The sequence below is a fragment of the Eriocheir sinensis genome, unplaced genomic scaffold, assembly GCF_024679095.1.
Source record: "Eriocheir sinensis breed Jianghai 21 unplaced genomic scaffold, ASM2467909v1 Scaffold49, whole genome shotgun sequence".
Lineage (NCBI taxonomy): Eukaryota > Metazoa > Arthropoda > Malacostraca > Decapoda > Varunidae > Eriocheir > Eriocheir sinensis.
Window position 1 is genome coordinate 31,911 of NW_026111820.1, and position 13,090 is coordinate 45,000.

Below are 13,090 nucleotides of genomic sequence, written 5' to 3' on the forward strand. Positions count from 1 at the left end.
GACGCGCATCGCGCACTCCCGAACAAACGGCCATGGAAGATGCGGTACCGTTCGCAATCGACGTGTCGTTATCCGATGAAGATGCCATTCAATATCTGTATCTTAGTCTTAGAGAGGAAGGTTCTCCACAAAATCAAGAAGAGTCAATCCAACGTCTCTTCACTCACTCAAGAAAAAAACAGGGGTTACACAGTAGTTTCGATATATCTTTTTCAAATCCTAATTACGTTTTTTACACCCTATGGAATTGGATGTTCATAACTTCGGGTGCTTTATTCAATTCTCCTACTAATCCCACCACTCGTAACCTAATGGTTAACGTAATGATCAAGGACATGCACGCATTACTCGTCTGTTCGGTGTCACAACGGCTTTGTGGCTAAACATAATGACACTTACAATATGTTTCAACACGTCTCTGAAAATCAGACACATTTAATATCTGCTATGATCGATGCGTTGTACATGCTTTCGCAGGAGGAAGACGCAACCCGACTAAACCTCGACGAATCCCAACTCTTCGATCTGATAATATATTATCGAGGTAACACACCTGTTTACGAGTTAGACGAGAAGGCCAACAATCTAAGTCTTAATGAGAAAAGAATTATGTCGATTCGAGGTAAATCTGCATCTCGAGCCTTCGCTGCAATCGGTCTCTACTCATTGTTATACAGCATACAGTTGATTGATCTCCCTATCGAAGATAAAGATATAATGCGTCTGTTACAGACTTGGACTGTATCTTCCAAAATTGTATATTCCACTAGACCGAACAACAACAATGAAGAAGAAGAACGTCTGGCTTCGAGAGACAGACACAATATGTTCTTTGGGACACGCAACGCTGTGCGTGTCCGTCCCAACGTAATGGACGATTCGTTTCTACCCTCCTTTCCAGTTCCGTTGAATCTAATATTGAAACAAGATGAGAGATATAGTAGTGATAGTTTTAAAGACCTAAAATATTACAAATCATTCAAAGATAGTTTTGTCAACACTATCGAAAAATATGCCGAAGAAATGAGCGCTGTTAAAAGTAAATTGAAAGGCTCATTGTAATCAGAACCGCTAGTAGCTTCCGATAGTCAACCCGTTCAGTATACTTCATTACTATATGTGCAATTAACACCCTCGTGATTTTGCAGGTGATTATCACCCTCATGATATTACTAGACTACGTCACAGTATTGTTACATCATTACTATTTTTGCAGAATCTAGAGACTACGTCACAATATTGTTACGTCACTACTACATGTGCAATTAACACCCTCGTGTTTTTTTGCAGGTGATTATCACCCTCGTGTTATTATTAGACTACGTCACAGTGTTGTTACGTCACTACTATATGTGCATTACTATTTTTGCAGAATCTAGAGACTACGTCACAATATTGTTACGTCACTACTACATGTGCAATTAACACCCTCGTGTTTTCTCACCCTCGTGTTATTATTAGACTACGTCACAGTGTGTTACGTCACTACTATATGTGCATTACTATTTTTGCAGAATCTAGAGACTACGTCACAATATTGGTACGTCACTACTACATGTGCAATTAACACCCTCGTGTTTTTTTGCAGGTGATGTGTACACCCCTATGCAGATCTGGACCCCACTCTGCACTCTGTTTATCGATGTATACATCCTCATGCAGATCTGCACCCACTTTGTTTTTCATGCAGTTATATAATCTGAAGTTCGTGTGTCCCTCATCCACATGTTGCAAAATTAAAGGACAAGCCACTGAAGTTGTCTTGCACGTAGACGTAAAATATCGGACCCCACTTTTGGCTTCTTACGGTTGCGGAGCGTTAGATTTTCCTTCTCCAGCACTCGCTCTACAGACTGTGAGCAGTTTTGGTTTTGGTTTTAGTCTGTATTTATTCAACATGTTATACTAAAATTCTATTTAACGTTGATTTGTAGTTTCAAAAGTAAGTAGCGCAATTTGCGACTTGTAATTCTATTTCAATTTATAAATCTAGAATACACATTGCACATTGGGTACTCACCATTAACTTGAATTAACTTCAGACGGTTACTGCGTTCAGTAAACTATATAAAAAATCATGCTGATTTTAATATTGATAATTTGTTTACCTAAACTACATTTTTTAAGCAGTGAGAAATTGATAATTTTGGTACCTAAACTACATTTTTTAAGCAGTGAGAAATTGATAAATTTGGTACTTAAACTACATTTTTTAAGCAGTGAGAAATTGATAATTTTGGTGAGTATTTAATATTCAAACCTACAAAAAAGGTAGAAAACATTGAGATAACTGGTGAAATATAATCGTGTCCTTGTCTTTCAAAACTTCCAAAACAAACAAAACTTCCGAGACATGTTAGAGGACGTCGTCTAACCTCTGTTGAGGTGAATGTGTGTTTTTGTCTTGCAAAGCTTCCGTTTTTCACGTGAAATACAATTCAAAATTATCACGGTAGAGATTTGATTTTGAGTTGACGACATTTATTGGTACTATTGGGACACATATTCCTCAGTTAAAGATTACACAGAGTCTGACATAATTATGTCTCGAACTCTGTTTTGTTTCAGTGTACATTGGTGTCACCTGCAGCGATGCAGCGGATAACATTTTTTTTTATTTCGATGCTGTCGTCTAACAAACAATACTGTGTAACAGTATGTTACAGTTTTCGAATCAGAAGTCGCGTTAGTAGTTTTCAAAGACTCTTCAGTCTCTTGTTCATCGTTGATACAAGTGATGGTCTTTAGGATGTCGTGTTGAGCCGCTTCTGCATCAGATGTGTGCCTGGTGGTGAAGAGCGCATCGGATTCTGGAGTAGGTGGGTTGTTTACTTCCTCTAACAACACCGACCATAGTTTTTCGAGTTGAAGGTTTTCAAATTTCATATTGGAAACAATCACCTGGTTATTTGAAATTATAAGTCCTTTGTCTCTCTTGAGATATCTAAATACCATCTGAACGATACCTACGACTTGCAATTTTATATTCGACTCGGTGACATTATCGATGTACTGGATCACGTAAAGTATTTTGTTAAATTTTTCGACTAGTCGATTACGATCTTCACGTTTCTTCATTAAGAATATATCTTTGACATGCGAGAGACACCTTTCTTTGAGGTAACCCATTGAGTCATCAACGATAAAACTCAAGTGGGATTGAAAGTGTTCATGTTGAATTATTTCGTTGTATAATTTTTTGATTCGGTCAGTTGATTTGTTCTTTAGAGGCCAAGGCGGAGGTGGTGTCTGTTGGGACGACCGACCATCACGCACCACTGAGGTGGCTTCTTCTTCATTGTTGTTGATGACTGCGGCGGCAGTTTCGTGTTGGGTCAGAGTGTCGGTGCGAGTCTTGAATCGATCTGAGTTGTTGTTGTCGATAGACACTCCATAACCAGACGTTAGTACTTTGCAACACAATCCGCTGATGTAGTAATCAAAATCAACGAATTCGTGTCGGTTTCGAAATGGCATCTTAGAAGCTATTGGATGAAATAACAAACGTCTTTTCCACTCGTTTGAATCGATCGCGTTGGCGGGACCTTGCGACACACGGGCAGCGAATTTCATCTTGCTATTGAATTCGTGAATGTAGTACAACCATTCCTTCAACCTCTCAGTTTTCACGACTCCTAAAGTAGTGGCAGGATACTCATTCGAGATTCTAATTTTATTCTCTATAACTTGTAGATGGTGATAAGGATAAGAGAAATCACCAGGTTTGGTGTTAGCAGGAAGACTTAAATTTCGACAACCTTTCGGATCGAGAACCAAATATTGCACCGGTGAGCTAACATTAGTTTTGGTGGTGGATTCTTGTACAGCCGCTACTATGAGAGGCATGTTCTTGATTAACAAGTCAGTCTGGATCGCTAACACCATCTCTAATCTGCCAATATGTTCAGCTTTCGATTCAGGACGCTGAGTTAACACAGTCGGATAGAAGATAACTTTCAATCCTGACATAGTGATATTGGTCTGAAAAGCAACATCAAACATAGGAGAGTTGGCTTGAGCTGACGGAGCAACAATTTTTTGAGAATTGGATCAACGAAACACGTTCGCTCGTATCTGGAAGTTTCTTGTCTGTAGAGATTGACCAGAGTCACGAGTTCGGAGAATAGAGTCGACTGGGGTACAATCTTGCCTTTGTCCTTGTTAAACATGTTCACCTTATCGTTGATGAGTGACATCAAATCATCATAATCACTGCTGTCATCTGAAGGTTGAAAGGTTTCATTATTTTCACGATTAAATGTATTTTTTTTAATTTGCGAAGGGTTGTTCATAAAGAGGTAGTATGATCCACTTTCATCTTTCTGTTTCAGATCGTACTCTACGACGAATCTTCCGCTCTAGAGTCGGTTGTGTTGATTAGAGCTAGAAACAGTTTTGTTACCCAGAGACAGAGACAGAGGATGTTTATTGAAAGACATAATAGAGGGATCATATAACCGATTATCAACGGTAAATACCGTCTTCATACCTTCCTCATTATCAATCCGTAACTCAATATTGGAATCAGGAAAAGCTTGGTAACGCATGATGTAGGGCCGCACATCTTGGTTGGCGTGGATGCCTCCATTCATGTCATAGACATCGGCGTTAAACAACGCGTTGTGTGTAAGGTTACTTTGTTTAGCAACATTGGATTCCATTGATGATACTGTGACGGAGGCAATTGTGTACTGTCTCTCTTGTCTTGCATATTTTCTTAAACGCTGCCACCGAACATTTCATCAGTACTTTATCTTCACTGCCTTTTCCAACGCTCATTATTTGAATGGGATCCATCATGTCAAAATTTGATTCTCCGTTATCACATTTCATGTTAGTCGATATCTCTTCTTCTCTGGTTTCCTTCATGTAATTTAAGAGAGTGTCCTGCATACTGCTACTGCTGCTGCTGCTGCTTTTCTCCTGTGGTCGAGGACCTCATCCTCGTGTGTAATGGGATCAGACAGAGGGAAGATTTCATCGATGCATCTCACAATGGACGACATGGGTGCTTCATCACCCGCATTAGCTGTCAATCTAGCTTCTTTGAAACTTCGTCCTTCGTAACCGTACATAACCATAGGTTGGGCTCCGATTAAATTTTCACGAAGTGTGTACAGACCAATGCAAGAGTCGATAATTTCAATTTCGACGGGAATGAGGTCTTGACGGTAATTGTGCAGCATGATACCCTCATATGTTTTCTTGTAGTTGGTCTTCAAATAAGCCAAACATATTTTCACGTTCTGAGAACCGGAGATAAAATATGAAAAGTCCATGTTAGTCCAGTGAACCTGATTAGTCGACGACTGATTCAAGCGAACATCTGCACTAGCATGTAGAGCGCAACTTATAGTGTGATATATCCACAACACCACCTACCTCTGGCAGGGTAATTTCATCTCTGGCCTGCTCAGATGAACATGTGTAACATGCAAACAATTAATGATGATTTTTGCATGTATCTACTAGCAGATCATACAAATCATGATGATGTAATAACCGTTCCTCTATTATGAATTATAATCATGAATTTTGTTTATATTTTTTATTTATCAAATTATTAGTTTTTACTTTTGACTAATATATATCCTGTTTTTTTTCAGATTATCAAGACTAAGAAAATTACCCATGTAAAAAAAGTAGATCTTATGAAAATAATTGCAGAAACACCAAATTATCTGATCGATAAATCATTTCAAAATGTGAAAGATTTTTGGAACATTTAAACCAAAATACCACATTCATCCAATCTTGTTATTTAGAACATTGTATTATCTGCAAGTCAATGTAGTGTTGTTGTGTTGTATTAATACTAAATTTTGGATAATAAAATCTAATGGGATGATTTTTTTTAATACGTTCATCTACTTCCTAATTCGTGACATTACATTTCTCCCAAGACTCAACAATTATTTTTTCCTTTCGTATTTTCTTTTAAAATAGTTTTAGCAATAGATGTTCTGTAATCCTTATCTCTTAATCACATTTCTCAGCGAATGATTATACCCTAAAGCTTCGCTTAATACATTAGAACGAGCCACACGCCTCGTGTCGCTTTCGGAAGGTAAAATCGACAAAGCAGTTGTCTCCCAGTCACGTTGATGTGACGTACCGACAGGTTCGGTTACCTCATCTCTTTCATCGGCGACGCGGGGTGGGGGTCGTCTTGTGAGTCCCATGGGTATCGGACAGGTTATTTTCCTTGTTGTGCATTCATCGTCAACAGTGTATCCTACTGGTCCAAATCCGGACCCAACTTTACCTACATTTGTGTTGTGTAAGTGTGTGTGTGTGTGCGGGTGTGTGCGGGGTGGTGTACGAGAAGAGAGGGGATGGGGGTGGGGCGTTCGGCGGCGCGCGGCGCGCGCCTCCTCGAAGATGATGAGCAAACTGACAGATGCCGCCTTTTGTTTACCATCCGTTTAAAAGAAGCGTGCAAGCTAATGTTTAATTTAGTAGGTTCCCAACCCGTACCAGATATTATTGTGTGTACATGACCCAATTAATGCGTCTGTTGGTCTCTCCCAAAGTTGTGCGTGCGTGATTACAAATATTTAAGCTTACATTACATTCTCGCATATGCATTAGCAAGAGTGCATGCACTTATTGTTGATCAGTGATTGTGATTATTATTTTTCTTTTTAATTTTTCAGACTTCAAAATGTGTGACGCAGCGAAAATTGTTTCCAGTCTTGGAACCGCATTTGCTTCTAAAAAAACGAAGAAGAAACCTCTGCGAAACATACTCGAAAAACAACTGGAGGAATACCAGCAGCAAATCTTATTATCAAGTGCCAAAAATATTTCTGTTTTTCAAAAAAAACCCATATGTGACAGAGCCCTGTTCAAATATCTGTTGAATGTCACACCGATTTGCAAAGAGAAAAAAATGCAGAGATGAAGAAATTGTTGACAAAGGCTATCCATAACAAGGCATACGCTGATACACCCAATGATCGCCTCTACTCCATGGGAGAATGCTACTACACATTGCTGAATTGCACAGACATGCGTAAGTTTTTAACATTTTTTTTTTGTTATTGATATGATTTTTTTTTTATTTAGCTTGTTGATTTTTTTTAAGATTTTAATTTTCTTAACCATTTTTTTTTTTTTCATTTCAGTCGATGCAGGTTCCAAAGAAGGTCTTAAAACATATATGAAATCAGCACTGAATATAGAATGGCAAAAATGCAAGTCCGCAACTGTCAACCAAGGTGATAGTATCATGAACTTCTGTCATAATGTGAATAACTTGCTTAAAAGTTTTGATTTGCAAAATTGTGATTTTCGAAATCTGATCCTGAATACGTTCATACGCGAAGATTTCATCCCAGTTCACCGGTTTAATCAGACGATTTGTGAGATGACCTTTGAAACTCTGAAGTCTATTAATATCGATTTACAATTTTGTCAACTGCACGACATCCCAGACAACGTAAAGAACAAACGCCAAATGGCAGACATCGAAAGATCGAACACCTGCAGCAAATGTCAAATGTCATTGAGTGTTATCCGCGCCAAGGAGTGGCTGACCCGAAACATGGACGTCCCCAATCCTAAATTACGATCGCTCTTCATCCAACATGCCTTTACTGAAAATTGGAACCTAAATCAAGAGACTATCCATGCGGCTATGCAGAAAGGAGTCAATGTTGTCATTCAAGAAGTTTTTTGTTCCATCATCAATTTCATGAAATACATGTCCATGATAAGCGAGTCTTCCTCCATGCTCCTGAAAAGCCATGTCAGACAGTAAGAGGGAAAACAACAACAACAATTATTCTCCAAAGTGTTACATGAAGCGTTGTTACACTCGTACAATCTGGACATGCCCGTCAATGATTCAAAACCACCCCAAAGAAAGATCGAAGTAGTGGAAATATCAATTCCAGTACAGACCACTTCTAGAAAACGCTCCAAATTTTCGATGTCAGAAATTCGGTCCTCCACTAGGGTGATCACAGTACCTCCCAAAAATTTGATCTCTAAAGATGGAGCAACAGCCTTAGGTGAAACACTTCGCAAGCAATTCGAAGATACTCACGGATCAAACACATTCACCAAAAGGGTGACCGAAAGAGTAACACCTATCCCAACTTCACCAAAATGTATGAGAACACAGACGCCCAGTTGAACGCGCTACGGCACGCGATCATAGCCCAATATCGTTCATGGATGTCGGTAACATCTACTCCCCTTGCGAATCACCTGTATGGTTCCATCATGTCAGTGGATCAGCTCTTCATCAATCATCAGTTTGATAAAGATATCATTGATGTCGACTCGAAATTGGTTATGGGACAAGTGTGTTTGTCAAGCACATGTGTGAGAATTATCTTCAAGAGATTGCAAATTGAATTACATGGTTTGTTGGTACATTTGGTAAAATAAGCAAAGGTAGTGTAAAACATATACTGTGTGTTCTTTTTTTTGTTGATGTTTGAAATCAATTGGTAAAGTAATTTGGCATTATCCTGACAAAGACTTTGTTCGTCAGTAAATTAAATTTCTATAGGATGACGAGTCATTGATTTAGTCATCAATGGTGCGTTAGGATAACAACAATGAAATGTTTGAAGAATCATAGTTGGGGAGTCCGTGCTCTGTTCGGGCAGACAGTTGCTTGCAAGTGATTGAAGGCATTCCACAGACGATACGAGACGAGATGTATCAACACGATCACCAACAGTATCAACAGCAGCAGCAATGGAACCATACTGGGTTGTCTGCGGTTGATGTTCGTCACCGTCATGATGAGAGAACGAAGTGTTAATGAAACTTGTAGATAGTAGTTTGTCGTATTGGGTACTGGTTCCAGCTTGAGGTTCTTCCGATGACAGCGTTCGATTGTTGTCGTCAAGAGAGGGAGATTGATTCGTGACCAACGAAGAAGTGGTATTGAAATTTGTAGCGGGTGCTTCGTTGTAACGTTCCTCCTTGTGTAGACGAGCGGACACTGCTAGCTTGAAATTCTTCTAGGAAAGAATGTGGTGGTGGCAGCGTCCGGTTGTTGTTACCAACAGACGTTGCCAATGTCTGTTGAAACAATAATTCATTATCTTGCATTTCTTCAAATGGTTCAACCTTACACTCATGTTCGCTTTTGACCTCAACCGTGGGTAAGATTCGCACAAGACCGTAGGCTCGCATGGAACATTCCGTGGGTTTGAAGTTGTACTTGTCAAACAAAATTGTGAAAGATGATACTCCTGTAAATATTTCTTCCAAGTGGTTTAAGATCGTTTGGGTATTAAAATGAAAACCTGCTGCGGCACATTCGAACTGCAGTCTCAAACCTAACCAGAAGTCAACAGTGTTCCAATTTCAACAACAGAAAATTAAAAGCTTTGTACGATAACCAATCTCACGAACAGCAAAACGTAGATGACTTATTTATATCAGAAGATATACTAGTGCCTCTGCGCAAGCCAATGATGGATAGTAACTTTAACCACCATGAAGAGGAAGAGATGTTCGGATCCATCAAAGATTTGTGGTTGTGTAAGAGTGGTATTCATCCTATCGATCAAGCCGAACTCTTTAAAAAATTAACTTTCAGAAATTATAACAAGTTATGGTTGCTCATGTTTGCAAGGGCTATTGAAGTATTTCGAAAATGGTGTGTTCTGACACCTTCTTCTGTTGATCAGTCCTTCTTTTCTGTTAAGTTTAATCATACTGTGTCACAGATTCACGACTACAGTGCTCCAACTATGGTTCACCATGCTATATTTGTTTCTGAGAAAATGATTTCAGAGTGTCTCCGCAATATGGTGTATCTCATTCATCTCCGGAACATGCATATTGACATTGCCAAACACCACCATCAACAAGGTGGTGGCGGCGGCGGCGGCTTAGAAAATCTTAACGTGTTGAGCGTTGTCAACCCTGAGCTGATCGACAAGGCAATTCTGAGTCGAGAGTTTCTGACCAGTGAATATGATGAGACTGGGTCTTTCACGACAAGTAAGTTCACCAACGGAGCAACGTTTAGCTTCACACCCGGTACAAGCATGGACCTCAGCGATTACCAAACGGATGATGGGTGTGTGACTGTGGACACAGATTATACCGGCCGAGAAGAAGTGTTAGAATTGGATTCAATCAACACGTGTTATGATGAACTGATACATGCATTAAAGTATGGTGTTTTCGACAGTGTGGTTTCCGATGAAGATTGTGAAAGATCAATAAGATTATATGATAATGATTTAGTCATGAAAACTAGTGGTGATTCTATTCACGTTGTATCCAACAATAAAGGTAGCGAGAACACTATGAAGAACGCTAGAGAAGCATCTCTCAATGATCACAACCACTGTACTACCATTCTCCATTCCGTATACGGCACTCTCACCTCCGCTTACTCTCCCGTCAACGACAATTACAATGCCCGTCATATCCTCATGAACATGCAACATGTGCAACGGACCTCCTCCTCTTCCTCCTCATCTGATGAAGGAACGGTGACGACGACGGGACCGTCACCACCGCCTTTTCGAAAAAAAGTCAATGAATATTCTCTGAGATACCACATGGGTCTGGGAAGAGGTTACGTTATCTATGACGACGAATTCACAGAATGTAAAAACCAATCTTATCTTGTCACTCTCAAGTATTGTTTGAATGTACTGAAAGATAATCTTCCGTATAATATTCTGTTGACCGATTGGACATCGATTGTGTTTGCTTCTACGATGGAAAAACAACAACAAGTAGACAAAAAGAAATCGCCTTCTTTTTTTTTTTTTTTTTTTTTTTTTTTTTTGTACATTGCAGCCTATTGCGCCGGTAGGCTTCTTCCGGTGGATCCTGATGGTCGGTCCAAGGCTTCTTTCCGGTAGGTCCTGATGGTCGGCCCAGCCCGTTCTGGCGCAGGCGAGTGTTTATAGTGGCGCCATCTTGCATTGGCTCATGCTGCCCTCCCAGAGCTCATCTTTGATCCTAGAATCTAGAGTCCGGGTTGATAGGTGGTCTTCTGGACAGCATGTGGGTAGTTTTAACCCTTTAGCAGCGAGGGCCTTGATTCTGAATGCTCCCTCTAAGCGAGTTAATTTTGAAAAATATCACTAACGCAAATCATTATATAACACATATCAACGCACTCGTCATCAGTTTCTGCAGCCTCCAAAAATATTTACCTCTACTAAAGTACTTTATTAATCACTTAATAATACGTATAAATTACAGCGCGCCAGTAACTCTCCGTAGGCGTTCGACAGGTGGTCTAAAGAAAACGAGCCCGTTTTGAGGGAGACGTAAATAAGGATAAATAAATATATTCCTCATGAGAGGTCCTGACATCTGGTGACAGTCCTCGGAACCTCAACCTTCTCGCCTTGCTCCCAAGGGTTTAGCTGAACCTCTCTCTCTCTCTCTCTCTCTCTCTCTCTCTCTCTCTCTCTCTCTCTCTCTCTCTCTCTCTCTCTCTCTCTCTCTCTCTCTCTCTCTCTCTCTCTCTCTCTCTCTCTCATTATTCATACAATTCTAACGACTAATAAGCCATGGCAAGATTCAAAAGATATTTGTGTGTGTGTGGGGGGACCCATTCATTATTATTTTTTTTTACTGTCCGAAAAAATTCCTGCATTTGTATCCTTGCATTTCTTTTTTGGAGACGGCGTTGTGAAAGGCCCCTCGCCCGTCTGATTGCCCTGTGGGACTAGGGGAAGGTAATTAGGTCTGAGTTTGACCACGAAGGGCACCCTTGGGAGTACTTTGTTTATTCCTTTTCTCGTTTTTATGAGTAGCTTGTGTTCTTTATTTTAGAGGAAAGAAGTGTGTGTGTGTGTGTGTGTGTGTGTGTGTGTGTGTGTGTGTGTGTGTGTGTGTGTGTGTGTGTGTGTGTGTGTTCTTTGTCAATTGTGTAAATCAGAATGTAAAATAAAGAAAGAAAAAGAGAGAGCAAAAATAGTTTACCACCAAATGAACAGGCTTGAGTCGTTTTGTGGTATGTCATCCTAACGAAAGAATAGAAAGGAAAATATTACTAATGTAGCTTCATATCTTGTGTGATATTATGAAAATTAGCCGCTGTACATAGCTCAGTGATGTATTGTGCTCTGAAATGACTACCAGATATCCGCCTACACTGACCAGGAAGGAATCGAACTACGAGCTTCCCAGGCGAAAGTGAGCATTATACCGACTGAGCTACCGCGGCTATGTTGCAATTTCATCAAATCTTACTTTCGTTTCAACACTCTCTCTCTCTCTCTCTCTCTCTCTCTCTCTCTCTCTCTCTCTCTCTCTCTCTCTCTCTCTCTCTCTCTCTCTCTCTCTCTCTCTCTCTCTCTCTCTCTCTCTCTCTCTCTCTCTCTCTCTCTCCAGGAGCAGGCACCAAAAGAAGAAGTAGTGTGTGTGTGTGTTTGTGTGTGTGTGTGTATAGGCCTATGCTCCCTCGTTATCTACATGGGAGGGAGGGTGGAAGCAGGTACCCTCGTATGGCAGAGAGAGAGAGAGAAGGCAATACTGGCAACATTAGAACACTGCGCCAGCACAGATAACAATCCTGCTCATCACATGTGCCCTGAAGGCGAGGATACTTGGTGCTTTTATAACAGACTTATTCATGAGAATAAAGATATACCTGCTGGTATTCATCAGCAGAAAGTTGGCCACCCCATAAGAGAAGACATAAAGGAGGAGCTGTTGCAGGTGTACAAAAGATTTATCACAGACGAACTCCTGTCAAGGTGCAGTGGCTTCACGCAAAATGCTAATGAAAGCCTAAATGCACTCATATGGACAATGGCACCGAAGACCAGATTCTTCCACAGTGTAAGAATGAACTATCTTGTTGGAAAGGCAATTACAAAATTCAACTTTGGATATACAAGGACCCTCCATGAACACCTTGGAGCAGTCGGCATGGAAATGGCAGAAAAACATGATAGAAGAAGTACTTCTCAGTACCTAAAAAGACAAAAACAAAAAGAAGAAAGAAGAGGAAAGAAATCAAAAGACGCAAGGAAAGAAGAAAAATTGAGGGCAAAGGAAGGTACAAGTTATGAAGCTGGAGGATTCTAACTTGTACATTTCTGGGTAGAAGTATAGCTGAGGAAGAGAGGGAAGCGGCCCACCC